Genomic DNA, 17706 nt, shown 5'->3' on the forward strand with positions numbered 1-17706 from the left:
TATATGGATTATTACACCTGAAGTTCCCAAATGACTTATTCAGCAAACTCCACAGTAAAGCACGCAGTTTCTTTTGGCCGCAGTATGTATATGGAAAGCATGGACGTCTGCGAGAGCATCCAAGGCGATTTTTGGTGAAATTTCATTCTAGCGGTCTTTGTGGTTCTGGGTGTTTACAATTTACTAAAATTCAAATACTTTCCTTGAACTATATTTTCTTAACACAATACGGAATTATCAACAATAATTATCATTCATTTAAAAGCAGCTAATCATTAAAGTTTGACAGGAATTAATTTAATAAATCCAATTACAGACTAAAAAATTAACATAAAATTAGCGTTGACCACTCTTCGTTCATTTTTTGCAGAATCTAATTGTAGGCTTGTTCTTTTGTGCGAGAACAAGTTTTCCCTTCCCGTCAACGATTCTATCTATATATAGAGATCACGTCATTGTCAATTCTCCTTGTGTGGCTTACCCATTTAATAAGGCATAGTATTGAGGATGAATATATATACGACACACAGAAACTATAGATATTTATAAGCATCGTACTTCTTTTCTAAATTTTCCTTGGCTTTCAAATAGGCCTAAACCGAAAGTAGATCACACACTCCTAAGCTAGTTCTTCTAAAAGAAAACCAGTTTACAGGCTACTTGGAACTCTGTAAAACATCAAGGACTCCCAAAAGATTAATGGAGGCTTACACTAGGACTTCACTTCCGGCATACAATCTTAATGTGTCATCTCCCGAGGGAGATGACAATTAAGGGATGGTATTTTATGTCTTGCTTTTTACGGGGTTTAATCGGGTTAATTAAAAAATACTTATTGATTGAGTATGGTACGCACAATCACAGCCAAGCCCCTTATCCCAATTTTCTTTCAAGATTGATATACATCGGGATCGTTTTACTCGTCATTTTGACGCTTTACTTTTGACGTTAATTTGACGTCACGTCAAACGTTCAATTGAAATCGCAAGAGTTATCTCCCCCAGTGTGTTGTACGTCTTTAAATAATCCCATTTTTCGAAATTGAAGACATGTTGCCATGGTAACTATAAAGCATAGCAACCAATTTTTGCCTGATTTCAGTTTAGGGTATCAATGACTTTTATCCTATAGAGTGTTGAGAAATTCTGAGACTCTGCGTGCCACAGCTCCTATATAAAATTTCAAATCATTACAGAGAATACTTAGCAATATATAAAATACTCAAATGTTTAATTGATTATGTATACGAAACCTCAGCAATATATGCAATACTCAAGTGTTCATATAATGATTTATACAAAACACTTATCATGAAATAGCCTCCCACTAATTAATACATATCTTAACAAATTATTTCAATATCGTTATATTGAATTATTATGACAACATGGACCTTCAGTTATCAGAAGCGAGCGTTTATAATACTAAATTATACTGGAAAATGTTAAGAGATGCCTTTCATATAAAATCAAACAAAGATATTCCACCCTAACAATACATTTCTGATAGCGGAGAAGAAAACATAGCTTTCTCAGACGATGATAAGGTCGATGTGTTAAACAAGTATTTTTCTTCTATATCCAATGTTGATGACTCTAACAAACAATTACCACAACAGTATTACCTATGCAATGACACACTAAGTGAAATATTAATTACTGAGCAAGAATTTGTCGATATAATATCAATACTCCCTGTTAATAAAGCAATAGGTCCTGATGCAATAAGCCACAAGATGTTAAAATCTACTATTAATTCTGTGTCTAAACCGCTGTGTTGGTTATTTAATAAGTCGCTGGCAGAAAATGTATTTCCACATAAATGGAAAGTCGCTCATGTATTACCGTTGTTTCAAGAAGATGATCCTTCAGTAGCTACTAATTATAAACCGGTATCATTGTTGAGCTGTGTCAGCAAAATTATGGAACAAATTGTTTTTAAACATGTGTACAATTACTTTCATCAAGATAATTTATTCTACAAATTTCAAGGAGGTTTTTAGCCAGGTCACTCAACTGTTTACCAATAACTTGAAACTTATCACACTATAATTAAGAATACCGACGAAGGAAAATTTTGTTGCATGATATTTTGTGATCAGTCTAAAGCGTTCAACAGAGTGTGGCATAAGGGTTTACTTTTTAAATTAAAAACATATGGTTTATGTGGAAATATTCTTACCTGGATAGAGAGTTACCTATGTAGTAGAGGACAGAAAGTTATGTACAAAGATATTTTTTCGTCTAAGAGAAACATTCACGCTGGTGTACCACAAGGATCTGTTCTTGGCCCTTTACTTTTTTTGATTTATGTGAATGATGTATCAGAACATGATTTCATTGTGTAGATTGTTTGCAGATGACAACTCGTTGCAAAGTTCCTCTTATAATGTTGCAACTATAGAATATACTTTAAATCATGATTTAGATATTCTGGATAAGTGGCCTTCCAAATGGCTTATGAAATTTAACCCATCTAAAACAAAAGCATTATTCTGTACATTAAAATCCAATCATTATCTCCCAAAATTACAATTTCAACGATGTAATCTAGAATACATAACCTCTCATAAGCATTTAGAATTACTTTTGAGCCAAAATCTTAATTGGTCTGATCATATAGACCATATAATTAAACAGGCTTACCAAAGATAAGGTATTTTAAAAAAGCTGAAATACAATATCTGTAGAAAAACTTTATCTAAAATGTACATAACTTTTATTAGACCGCTGCTTGAATATTGTTCTATAGTTTGGGATGGGTGTTCTTTACAAGATGTTGAACGATTAGAAAAGGTGCAGCTTTATGCTGCAAGAATAATTACAGGGTTACTAATTATCGCTTCAAGAGATGCACTATATTTAGAAACAGGATCGGAACCTCTTGCAGATAGGCGAAAAGTAGCAAAACTAAATACTATGAATAAAGTACACCACAACTTAGTACCCGATTATTAAAAAAGTATTTTTCCCGCAACAAGACGTAATGAATCAAAGTACGACACACGCAACAGAGAGGATTACACTATTCCTAGATGTAGACTAGAAATATTTAAGAAATCTTTTGTTCCTGATACAATAAACCAATGGAATAGTCTGAGTATTACCACTAGAAATAGCATATCTTTTAGTAGCTTTAAAAACAACATACATAAAAAACCAGCAGACCCCCTTCTTATTTCTCCCATGGTAATAAATGACCTAACATCATACATACTAAACTACGACACAATTGCATTTTTAATTATGGTCTTTATAAAAGAAACATTATTGAGAGTCCTAATTGTTCATGTGGTACACCAGAAGACCCACATCATTTTTTCTTTGTTTGCAAAAAGTACCAACATGCTAGAGAAAAGCTATTCAGAGATTTACTGTCTTCCGAAACCAAATATTAAATTGAACATAATTGATTGCCATTTACTTCTGTGGGGAGACGTGTCTCAAAATGTAGAAATCAATAAATATATTTTTCAGTCAGTTCAAAAATTTATAAGAGATTCTGGTAGATTTAATTAATTATTACTTCCTAACACTTAAACTCTACATAGTTATATATTTATCATATGTAACAAATGTATGTTCTGTTTAACAAACATGTATGTACATCAATATTTCTTTTTCACTTTTTTTCCCAATGTATATATATTGACAGTTGTATGGTGAGAACCTAGTAAGTTGTTAGAACTTGTGTTCAAACCATTTGTATAGTATTTATACAATAAAATATGTTCAAACTAACTAAACTATCGTTAAAGTTGTATCACTCATTGATTAGCTTCCTACTAATTAATTAGTATCTTAGCAAATTAAATCAAGATATCAATAGGTGTATTACTCATTAATCAAATTTATGAAGTTATTCCCATTGAACCTATTTTTTAAAATTGTGAAAATTTGGCAATAGAGTTAATATTATTTATAATATCCAATGAATAAACATCTTTATCTTTACAAATGGTCCTAAAACAATTATTAAAACAAATTCAATACTCCAGTGTTTATATAATGATTTATTCAGAACACAAATTGCAAAATGGCCTCTCACTAATTGATAAATATCTTAACGAATTAACTCAATATCTTAACGTGATGAGTTCTTTGGATTTTGTGTAAGTCCCGGAAAAAACGAAACACTGTAGAATCAATTAAACAAAAATTAATTTATTTTACAGATCAAATAAATGCATAAACAAACCAAAAAAAAAAAAAACACACACAAACAAATAACATACACCATATTCACAAACTCTCACACAAATAAGTTAAAGAAATTAAATTCAAGTCGTTTAAAAAAAAGCTCAAAATAGAATTTACACGCCAAATACTTTTTACTGTAATACAACTTTCGAAATGTTTCTTGAATAAACCACATTGGTAGTTTGTCTGACAACTGTTCACTTATTCAACACAAATATCAGCACCACGGGGCTGTAGTCGTCTATCCATCCGTTAGACTGTGGCTTAGGCTCTACCATTGGTCTGACTTACCAGTAGTACCACCGCCGCCCCTCCGTATGCTCCGGTCCTAGACACAAACTGACCACTCACATTTACCGTGCTAAGCCCCTAGCCCCTCGTATACTCTATGCCCTATGCACTAAAATAAATTAAACGACTTTTCTAGAATACCAAATAACAGAATGTATTATATGATTGAATAATTTCCATCTTTCTGATTGGCTTAGATCCAACTATGTTAGAAAAATATTACGTTGTATTGACCTGCACGTGACGTTCCAGGTGAATACAAGGATTTATTTCCTGTACATTGATCTAAAAAAAAGATCGGGTAATTCTAAATTGATACAAATTGTTTTAGGAAGCTATTTAGTGTAAACGACTGTGCCCTTTTTTTTAGGTCAACAAAACATAAGCGAATATATATTTTCGGGTGAGGGTGGTAAAAGGGGATGCAGCCCCCCCCCCCCCTCCAATAATTTTACTGAACAACAATTTTTTACTTTTTTGCAGTCAGTTTTCCCTGATAAAACTTCGTCCTTTCAAAATCTATCCTATAAAAAAAGACTGACATTATATTTTTTTATGGCAACTTAAATTGAAAAAAGAACATTTCAAATTGATGCGACTAGTAAGGTGTATTTACATTTTCATTCTGCCTCTCTCTTGTACTTGTATTTGGCTATGACTTAACTAAATGCAAACAAGTAATGAGCTGTATCATTTTATCAGTGAATCATATATAAAATGATTATTGCTGTTTTTTCGGTCAATACAATGATTAAGCCATCTTCGAAGTACAATATTCACCTAGTCCGAAGGGCGAAGTGAATATTGTACTTCAAAGATGGCTAAATTATTGTATCGAACTCACAAAACAGCAATAACTGTATAATATCCACTTACCTAACACAAAACAAGTATACAGACAAAAAGAAACAAAATCCTATAAAAGTAATCAAAACAAGTTTACCGACTGGAGAAAACAGGAACTACCACACGCAGAATTTCAGCGTTCTCTGGTTACAGGTACCAGACTTATTTCTAGAATTCACTATAAATAAAGAAGGTCTGTGGTGACCAAATCTGTAAACGTGGCGTGGTACAAACCTCTTTTACTGCCACGCGTCGTTTCCTTCCAGTCAACCAACCAGTTTTCTAAATTACTAGATAAAACAAAAGGTGAATTGTCCCGTATTTATTAGAAAAGATTCAAAGTTGGTAACAATTTACCTGAATCAACAAACAGAAATATTAAGTGTAATTGAGTCGGATAGGTCGTGGTGGCCTCCGGACTCAGAGTCCTGAGGAGCTCGAAGTGAACGAGACTTGCCTTCGCTAAATCCAGACTGAAGAAATAATACACGACTTTTTATTAAAATATACAAAATAAAATACGTAAATGACAGGTGTTGCCATTCAGTAAAATTATTAAAAGATTCACGGATAGGAGTTATAATATATATAAAATGACTCTTTGATTTTTCTCTCTCCTTGCAATAACAAATCAAGAGTAAATACATGCAATGTAGGTCATAATTAAAATCCATTCAAATCCAGTGTTGATTTCAGCACATTACAAAGGGATATAATTCAAACATCATCTGAGGTTGGAATTAATCAATATTTCTCAATGATTCATGTAACTGAATAGACAAAAAATCGATTTTATCGTTTTAATTTCTGGATAACTATGAAATTATGTCCACCCCTGTGTTTCAGTGAATAAAATAAATTTTCAAACATCTTTTAATGTGTGTAAATGTTTGAATTCCATTTTATGGAAGAGACTTCAATTTATGTTTTGTATGTAGCTTTTTTCCTTAATTCAGTTCTTCAATATACCAAAATAGCTGCACATGTGACATAAAAATATTGATACAATTCACTTAATATCGTTGCTGTAAGTATTTGATATACGTGAGACCCATTTTTTTAATTAGGCAATAAACTTTATGAATTAAAATACCATACTTCTTAAGAGAGTTATTTATTTTAAATTTTCCCTGCATTTAAAATACTCATTTACAATCAATTTAAAAATTCCCAGGAGGAAGACGATATATGATTTATTGACTTTCGAACACAATTTTTATTTGATTTACTTCATTGTTTTTATTATATGCTGTCCCTTTATTTGTTTTCTTACATTATGATACTACAATATACTTTCGTGAAGAAAATTAATGTAAAAAGTTAATGTTTTATACGTATATTATGATCTGCTTCTAGTGAAGAAAGAATATTGAATTATTGAATTACTACAAAGATTAGAACATAAGATATTAAATTCCAAATAATTTTCAAGAAATTAACAGCACCTGTCTTAATTCAAATAACCATTCTGGAAACAATCAAATTACTGTTTTCTCCCAAAACACATAACTCTACTTAACTGATACTTAAACAAGCAAAAGAGAAAATATGTAACACCAAGAAATCTACACTTAGTATCAGCACAAATATAAAGTATACTGAAACATATTAATTCCCCCCCCCCCTCTCTCTCTCATTTTGACGAATTGAACATGGTTTGTCTTTTAAGTCAAAAGCAAGATGTCATAATGAATGGAAGAAAATCCTTTAAAATTCGTTTTTCTTCAGTTTCATCATTTAAACTTATATAATGCCATTCATAACATTTTCTTGTATGTACATGTGATAGACCTTCCTCCTTCATGAATACGTATTTAGAATAAAAATCAAGTTTGTATATGTTTGTTATACCCCCCCCCCCATCCCCGCTTGAAAAGTGGGAGGGTATATAGTAATCGGTATTTCCGTTCGTCCGTCTGTCCGTCCGTCCGTCTGTAACGCTTTGGGGTACCCATCTCTTATCCGAAACTCCTCTCATACCACTGAAGGAAATTTAATGAAACTTTCATAGATTCTTAATTACAAATTGCCATTGTGCACCTCCTATTTTACTTCTTGATCTGACATATATTTTTGATTTTCCAGAGCAAAACATGGACACGGCCATTATATTCATATGGGAGGCGGGGTATCATTTAGTGAGCTGATTGGTCACAGTACCTCTAGTTTTACCTATTTTCGTAATGCCTCAAGCGTATAAGATTTAAAAAAAAATAAGCTAGGAAATTCCATTCAACTCAATACATTACGTTAAGTGAATCGGTACAATTAATCAAAGGAAAAGATTGCTTCCAGCCTCTTACATTACATTAGTTTATGTGGTTTCACAGGTTTGCCACAGAGGTAAACAGCTTCTATTACGCAAGAGAGCTAACTGACAAGAAGCACACGGCGGGTGTGACCGGTCAGCAGGGGATGCGCACTCCTCCATGGCACCTGATCCCATCTCTGATGATTCGGAGATCCATGTTTGCTTTGCTCCTAATTTGTACTGTTTTATGGACTTTGTGAGAATAATTACTGTTCATTATCCATATTCTTCATGCAGCCCTTCATTTTTGAATAGTGTCTAATCTTTGTGGACTTATTCATGTTGGTGAAAGCAAGGGTTTACTACATAACTGATATTAACACTATTCTACTTATACCTTGCATTTGTTTCTTTAAGGTGACAAATCAGTCATATGTAGCTGACATCAGAGAATTACTACGATCGTTGACACAACAAGTAAATTAACTTGAGGAAAATGTACAAAACAAAAATAAAACAATTGGCAATCTTAACCACAATTTAGCATTACTCAAATAAGAGCACAAAAAACTCTGGTGAGAGTACGAAAACCTTAAATCACAGGCAGACTCAAAATTATGACTCCCTACACAAATTAGCCAACCAACAATTCAAACGTCTTGAAACAGATTGTAGTTAAGTGAATGATCATGGAAACAAATCAAATGAAAAGATCAAACGACTCTTCTAGGTAACCTCTAGCTTACAAAAATAGATCAACTCTAAACATTCCTACAAATCATACGCTTATGTTTTGTCACCACAGCAAACAGAAGTGACAGTATCCTCATCGAACACAGTACAGACACCTGCAAATTCTCACATTTCTCTGGGCACCCCACCGACTAGCGTTATTAAAGGACAATCTGTCGGCAATTCGTCACGGTCTACCGATTCAACAGAACTGTCCAACCGAAAACATAGCGGTACTAATGTGGATAAAAATCAACCAACAAAACCGGACAAGCTAACTTTTGAAGCTGATGTTAGTCTACATTCAGTCAATTTGAATGACACGCACAATAGTAGCAATCATACCCACTAAATGCAAGAAATCTTCAAAAGCGTCAAATATAAGAGAAACTCTTGATATTATATTTCTGGAATAGACCCCGATTCCTCAAAACAAGGAATATTAAACTTTATTGAAAGCAAATTTGTCAAGGTAACGGACATAGTTCTTTTCCCCGCACGATCACACTGGTCACAGATGACGGCAAAGATCAACGTACCGCTTGATCACGTGCAACATGTAGAGACCTATGGATTTTGGCCATGATACAGCTGGTATAGTTCTCGCGATTAGAAAGACAGGCACAGAAATCAAAACTTCACTGAAAGAAACCACCAATGTCGCAAATGGCGGACATAATATTAGTTTCTGACTCAAACTCTACTGTTTACAACCAAGTATAAATGTATTTTCAACATATCATTAATGTATTAATTATCTTGTCTTTTTCTATAGTTGTCATATAATCTTGGAATGTAAGAAGGATAATGTCATCAACGATGAGTTTATCTAAACTTTAAGGCTATTCCGATTGTAATTTAGCCCTTATTTCTAAGCATAAACTCAAAGATAGCAGTACTTGTGAAAACTATCTTGATTCTGTACATAGAAACTGTTCAAGTTTTGGTAAAGTAGGTACCGATGTTGAGCTATAGAGTTCTTTACAATTTGTTGGCAAAGGTGGTGTAGGCATTTATTTTAAATCGCTTGATTATTCAATCAAGGATGTGCCCTGTTGTAACTCACTGAACCTGCTGACACTAAGGGTAATGTATTGTACGTTTGTAGAGTATATATCCCAGCAGATGATCATATAGAAACATACATTCAAGAACTGAATTATGTTGAAAGTTATACTGCTATTATAGATCTTATGGTGATGTTATCATAGCTGATGACCTTAACAGTAGTATTTTAGTCATCTCAATACAAATGTTGCAGAGTCTTAACTGTTGCTAGACTTAATAAACAAATGTGAACTGTGTATGCCTGTAAGAGATTTTCAAACGGCAGGTGAATCGTATACTTTTCTCCTTTAAAGAACAATGCTTGACGATGTCCTGTTTAACAAATGTATGTAAGACTCATTACTCTCATATCAAATTTTTTGAGAAGGTGAATTCTGTAACACATCTGATCATTATATAGCCTATATTAGTCTCTTTTAACTTTGAACAAATCCGCACACTTGATCAGGGTGACCGAAGGAGATCAAACAACTACTTTCGACTGAATGTAACCTCTGACGCATTTTGATACATGAGGGATGGCCAAGAGATATGATACACCACTCATATCTAAATTACAAACACGCTATAAAGATATTTTCAAACGCACTCACTACTCAATGTTAAAATTTTATGCTTAATGTTTATAAGGATCTAGATGAAGCGGCGGAATGTAAAATACGCTTGTTCAAAGGCAGGTTAAAAATTCTGGCACATACCCAGAAATTATCTTATCGATATCCATTAATTGTCACGCATGCATTTGCCACCTACTTTGAAAACATACTCCATCCAAAGAATCGTCTTTTGATGAAAGCTTTTACTCTCAAATGAAGTCAAGGTACTATACCATCAAAAACCAGAAGTCAAGGTACTATACCATCAAAAACCAGAATCACCCGATCATCCGATGACATTCCAGGCGGCCAAATTTCTACCGCTGAATTATCAGAAATATCTTAGAATCTTAAACGCCGTAAAGCTCCAGGACCAGACCTTATTACCTATGAGCCTCTAATATTCGGAGGCGATCACGTGATTCAATGTATCGTGAAACTCTTTAACTCCATTATACACCTTGGGAAAATACCAGAATTCTGGAAACTAAGATTCATTGTGCCTCTATTTAAAGGTGGAGAATGTAACACAATGAGCGTATAAATTGTAAGTTTAATCGTATATTAATTTGTACAGTACATTTATCTATGTTTTAATATCGTGTTATGAATTATGATTGATACTATTAGTGTGTAGAGCGACGGACAATAATATCTTAATTACGAACTTGTTTCCAAACTCTGGGAGATTGGATACAGTAAGAGAGCGTCTTCATTTGTCGGACAATTAATTTTTACGATGTGTTGTTCTCGAACATTGACACGTCCAATCAGACTTTGTGCAAAGCTGCAGCCATCTAATTAACTGAAGAATGTGCAAGATGCACAATGTTAATGTAAACAGAGGACATTGCCGTATGGGAGACAGAGCTTCAGTGAGGGGCGGACAATATTAATATTAATGAAGTGACACTCTAACTAACTAATTGCTATTACCAAATATGTGAACCCTTTGATGCAGCTTCTTGTACAAAAGTTGTGCGCACTGAGTATCAATAGCTTTTAACATCTTAGCTCCAATACGAACTATGAGAGCTTTCATTATCTTGGCTCCGAGATCTTTGTAATTGAACTTTTCATGTACCATTGTTTGTTACCTTTGCTGTGATTTTATAATAAAACTATAAACTTACAAAAGTCTTCTTAATCCAAACACATTGGCTTATTGTGTATATGAAAAACTGAAAACATCATGTGCTAGCTATAGGCCTGTTGCTGTATTTTAATGCTACCTGAAACCGTCCACGGTAGCTCAGTCGATAGAGCGCTCGCTCCGTGATCGGGAGGTCGTGAGTTCGTATCTCGGCCGCGACTGACCCAGTCGATAAAATGGGTAGCAACTGTTCCTTCGCCATGCGCTCGGCACTTTGAAGTGAAAATTTTGGGTCCTTCGGATGAGTGCCGAGTAAAGATCATAATTTAAAGAAGCCGTTCACCGGCATATGGTGACGTCTCCATATGAGTGAAAATTTCTCGAGAGGGACATTAAACAATATACAATCAATCAATCAATCATGCTACCTGAAAATCTTTGTTAATGTATTACATACAAGAATTCGAGATCATATTATTAATCGTGACCATTTCCCCTGCAAACAACAACAAGTGTTCCAAAAACAACTGGGTTGTTTTATCGTTTCGTTTAACACACACGAAATCATTTTTCATAATTTTGAACAAGACAGCAATGTCTGTATTAGCATTTTGGATAGTTCGAAAGCTTTCGACACGGTGTGGAGACATGACCTCCTCGTTAAATTGTACGACTTCGGTATTTCGGGTAACTTTGGTCGATCATGAATGACTGACACATCTAGTGCAATTGTTGTTTTAAAAAAAATCTAAATGGTTTGCAGTTTTACAAGGAGTACGACAAGGTGTTGAGTCATCTTTCTCATATCTTGTGTGCATTAATGAACTTGTTGTTAACCTCGAAAAAGTATTAGTACCGACATCTTTGGAATAACTAGAAATTCTTCTGCATTAACAGATGATATTGCATGCATTGGAATAACCCCAGCTGCCATACAATATATGCTTAATATATCACACGAATATTCTAGAAAATGGCGCTCGTCCTTAATGCCCAAAAATCATGCATACTACAGATCCGTTCAAAAGGCTCCGAAAAAGATCCAGATTGCATTTGAAAACTAGGTGACACCACAATCCCTTGTCCCCAAACTTATAACTATCTAGGGATTATCATTAACAATAGACAACCTTTCGCATAGGATTCTTTCAGCGTGTCGCAAACGACAAAAGTCATATTATGCGCTGAACAATATTGGATCGATCTACCTTAATCCGTTTATCTCATCTGTATAAGTCAGTTGTGCTACCCACAGTCCTTTACGGTTGCGAGCTATGGAACAACTTTTCTACAACTGATTACCATCGCCAGAATATTTTTCAACATTTCATTTGTAAAAATGCGCAGAATCTCCCAACAAAGACAAGATCCACCATCTGTGAAAGAATTTTCTACCTTTCAAATCTGAAATAGATGTGAGTAAACTGCTTTTTCTCGGGGTGACTTTGTCGCATGGATCATCGTTCTCTCTCTAATAAAGGATTTTTGACACGGTTAAATTCATTTTTGGAAAACATATTCACCAAACAACTTGGTTTCATACCTGATGTTATATCAGTTTTATCTGTTTAAGATTTTACCGAATATCTGTGCACCTGGCTCACAAGGGCTCATTTTCAACGAAACATATCTGGAAAAAGATCGAAAGATCCTCAGTATCAAAACAACATAAAACACAACGGGACAAAAGAATGCTGAACAACAGTGATTTTCACCGTGTCCTGGAATCAGATCCCCTCTTTTATATGGACAGTTCCTTCCAACTCTCTTTCTAGATGTATTGACATTCACATCACCTGCTCTTGTTTGTTAACATCGAAGACATTCTAACAACTTTGATGTCCACCTCTCTGCAGAAACTTGTGCAATGACAAATGACGAGATATTTTTTTCTTCTTCTTGGACGTAATTCCTTTCACTTGCTATCTGAAGATCTCTAACAGCTTAAAATTACCAACTTTCGTCATATACGAAATGTTGCTACGTGTTATAACCGAGCCCTTCAATTTCAGTGGCAAATTGTCAGCGGATAAATACACACACAATTTATAGTGGCTTTCAGTTTACAAATTTGCATGCATTGTCTTCATATATGTTAACCTTATTTTGTATGTATCCATGATTGCATATATTTGAATTCATGTCTTTGCATAATCCACTAATGAGGGAAATAAAGGATTAAGAAATGAATGAATTAACATACAAGTTCCATATCCCTGAAGGTCCACCTTTATGCAATTCCAGACAAGATAAAACAAATGATGAATTGTTCCGTATTTTTTTTAGATGAGATTCAAAATTAGCAACAGTTTATCCTGAATCAACAAACTTGTTTAATGGACTTTTGAGCTGGAATTCTGTTCGTTATCTCCATACATATCACTGTAGCATTATATAGTTTCTTCTAAGACACAACCTGGCCCTACTTCTACAAGGTCTTATTTGTTTGGACTCTCCATGTAAAATATACGATAAATGTTCACAGAACTTTCACGGAATTCCAGAATGAGGTGAATATTACACATTTTATTGATCGATAATGCCCCAACACATACCTGAATTAACGGGATTTTTAATGTCAAATGTTTCATATCAAAAGAGATTTTCTCAGTTACACTAACCATGCTTTGGTCGAAAAAAACGTCATGATCGAGGTTGCGCCCCCTGGACATACCGTTGCTTACATAAAAGTGAAAAAGATTACTAATTTATTTAAACATGATTTTTGGATTATCTATAGATAGAAAAGATGACACTACATATTTTTTGTTTTATTCATTTATGTTCCTAAGGCGGTTTTAAGTTTATGATGTTAGTTTTTGATACCCGCTCGTATTGTAAAAAATCAGTACGTCGGTTAGTTGCTATGAAAAATCAATGAACTTGACACACGTGTTCCTTTACTTTGGACAGTAAAAATGATTTTCAATAAAAAAGGAAACTAATATTCTATTTTTGAAAACCTGTTTTAATCTCTGTGCATTTTTAATTCGCATATCTATTTCCTTTTAAAATTTCCCAGGAGGCAGACGATATATAATTCATTGACTTTCTCACATCCAAGAATCCGGGGCAGATATATTTTGTTCTGACGGTCGGTCCGTCTGTCAGTTTGTTTGTGATTTTTTCTGATGTATTTGTAAGTTAACTGTTAGCTGACTATAACGTTTGATTAGTTTCAGCTATGGTTTTCATATTTCACAGGTCTATATAATATAAAAAGACCTTTCCCTGGGTTGAAATATTTTCTTTTGATATTTGACCTTCATTTTCAAATTTGAGCCTGGGTCAAATGAGCTGTGGCTGTCGTATTTCACCCATGTATTCCATGTTTAAGAACTTTTTCCTTGGGTACAAGTATTTTTTTTACATTTTGACTTTGGTCTCGAAGTTTGACTAACTTTACGAAATTTTCAAAATTTTAATCTTAGTCCATAGCTATTGAACAGTTAAGCCAAGGGTACGAAAGCCCAGAAGGCTCATTCGAGATTCGAGATTCAAAATACGAGATTCGAAATTCGAGATTCGAAATACGAGTTTCGAGATTCAAGATCCAAACTAACCAATCAAAAGCGGATTCAACATTTGATTACTCCCCTTTATTATGTTTTTACTATCAAGAAATCGTTTAAAATAATTATAACCAATGGGTCATTTGATTAAATTACAATGCAAAAAAGAGTGTTTTATATATATTAGAAGGAAATTAAATAATTATTGGATTTTTGCAGCAAGATATACTTCAATTTATATTATAGCTTCTTAAATATTAAATAGATTTCATGTATCAGGAGTATATATACTTTTGTATTATCTTCTACACTTATTTTTTTTTTTTGTATTTCCGCGCATAAGAAAACCACAGGTACTTGTGGACAGGACCCCTCCCCCCCTCGATATTCAATACCAGGGCTTACTGGACATTTTTTTTTAACAAATTATATTTATTACACTTATTAATGTGTACAATACGAAAACATCACGAGCGTAAAACCCCCAGAATAATCGTTTAACCAAAAAAAAAACACTATACATTACCCCACCCCACTATACAAGAGAGGTGTCATTTAAGGAGAAAATGTGGGATTATTACGAGATGCAGAGTCAATCCGATAGCATGGACTAAGACAGAAATATATGTAGAGATAGTTAATTTTAATCAACATTTTAAGTTAAAATAAATGCATGGTTTTATACCTAGAAATAGCAGCGGGCGTACAACGTAAACAAACTGGAGTGCTTGTGGCATATTTTCTCCCTTGTAATTTATAGTGGGGTATTTTTTGTGTTGAGCGATTATTCTGGGTTTTTACGATTTTTTTGGCATTGAACACACGATGAATAAGTGTATTAGATATATGTTGTGAAAAAAAGTCCAATAAGCCCTGGGGTTGAATATCGAGGGGGCGCGGGGGGGGGGGGGTGCCCTGTCCACAAGTACATTTGGTTTTCTTATGCGGGGAAATACATAAAAATTAAGTTTAGAAGACAATACAAATATATATATATACTCATGATATAAGTAATCTTTTTAATATTTAAGAAGCTATAATATAGATTGAAGTATATCTTTCTGATCAAAAATCCAAAAATTATTAAAATTTCCTTCTAAAATATATCACACACTTTCTTGTATTGTAATATAATTAAATGACCCATTTGTTATAATTATTTTAAACGATTTCTTCATAGTAAAAACATTATAAAGGGGAGTAATCAAATGTTAAACCCACTTTTGATTGGCTAGTTTGGATCTTGAATTTCGAATCTCGAATTTCGAATCTCGAATTTCGAATCTCGTACTTTGAAACTCGCTTCTGATTGGTTAGTTTGGATATTGAATCTCGAAACTCGAATTTCGAATCTCGAATTTCGAATCTCGTACTTTGAAACTCGAATCTCGAATGAGCCTTCTGGGCTTTCGTACAAGGGATATCATATACCTCATGCTCATTTATTGACAAAACATTCTACTGAATACCAGCTGAAATGACCTTTAATCTTGAACTTATGGATTTGACCTACTTTTCAAAAAGTTAACTTTGGCCGTATCTTTTAAATCGTTAGTGCTAGGAAATTACTATTTTACCGGCTTATTTCTTTTGGTAAGAGCTTCTCTTGAATACCAAATAATTTTTTTTTGATTTACTTGGACCCCAAACTTTGACCTTCTTTTGAAATCTTCGGTCAGAACTTTTGAATGGCTGATTCTGTGACTCTTTTATATTTCACCTGTGTATTCTTTGCGAAATTCCTTTGGGCATCATTTATATTGACTCCTTGACCTTGTCCAGTTTGACCTACTTTGAAAATATCTATTTTGGTCATAATTATTGAACTGTTGCTGCTTTTATAGCTATCATTTTTCGAAGGTGGACTCATTGTAAACATGGTAAAGGAACTTTTCTTTTGGTATCAAAAATAATTTTCTTTTGACCGACAACATTCAACATAAGCTGCATTACGAGAGTATTATGTTTCACAAACATAGCGTAAATAGGACTTTTGTTAGGAGCACAAACACATCTTGAATTTTTATCATTAGCTCCTTAAACCTTTTTCATATTTATTTAACTACAAATTCCAAGTTGTAGTCTATAACTTTTTTGGATATATATAAACCATAGTCTACACATCGTATAAGATAACTTGAATTGTCTTAAACACATATCGATATTTAGTTGTGTCATTATTTCAGCATTGAATCATTCTTTTAAAAGATGTAGTCTCATAATTGCAAAGGGATTTGCAAACATATTGATTAATGTTAGCTGGCTAAGTTTTATTTGCAAAGACAGTTGCAGATATAAGATAACATCTTTCAGAAAACAATGAATCAGTGCTTATATTTTTATATCTTTGTCCTTGTCTTTTGTTATGAATCATTATTACTTAGAAATACTTGAATTATCTCTCATGTAAATGTTATGGGTCAGAATTACCCGAAATGCCAGCAAAGATCAATAACACAATTTAAACTTAACAATAATTTATTTACAGTAATATATAATAAGTATATGAAACATAAAGTACAAACTTAGCAAGAATCTAAGAATACATACATCAGAGTGTCCGTTGCTGCACACAATGTCCCAGTGAAAATATATCCCAGTAATACCTCAATGATGCTTATATGACAATATCTCTATGCATCGAATTGACAGGGTATTTATACAGTATTATAAATCTAGAATATTCTAGAAGTTGTAAGTACATGATATTACTGGAAAGTTCTGGACATACACAAAGTTCAGGAATGTTCTAGAAACAATGACCGAACATGTTGACCACTCTGGAATGTTCAAGAAACTTAATGTTACTAATAATAGACATGATGAAACAATACAAATACAACACACCTCACAACACCTCCCCCCTTAAAAAGTTTGAATGTCAATGAAAAACTTAAATTGTAAAACATATGTACATTAATACAAAATCTAGTATGTTTACGATACTCTTGACAAGGCATCTGCAATAACATTGTCTTTGCCTTTGATATGCTTAATTGTTATGTTGTATTCTTGTAACAACAAACTCCATCTAGTCAGTCTTTGATTCTTGTTTGACAATTTATGCAAAAATGTCAGGGGGTTGTGATCCATATATACAAGAATTGGATGCAAAGTA

This window comes from Saccostrea cucullata, unplaced genomic scaffold (assembly GCF_032062105.1).
Source record: "Saccostrea cucullata isolate Sc308-1 unplaced genomic scaffold, CSIRO_AGI_Scuc_v1 ctg1196, whole genome shotgun sequence".
NCBI classification, from domain to species: domain Eukaryota; kingdom Metazoa; phylum Mollusca; class Bivalvia; order Ostreida; family Ostreidae; genus Saccostrea; species Saccostrea cuccullata.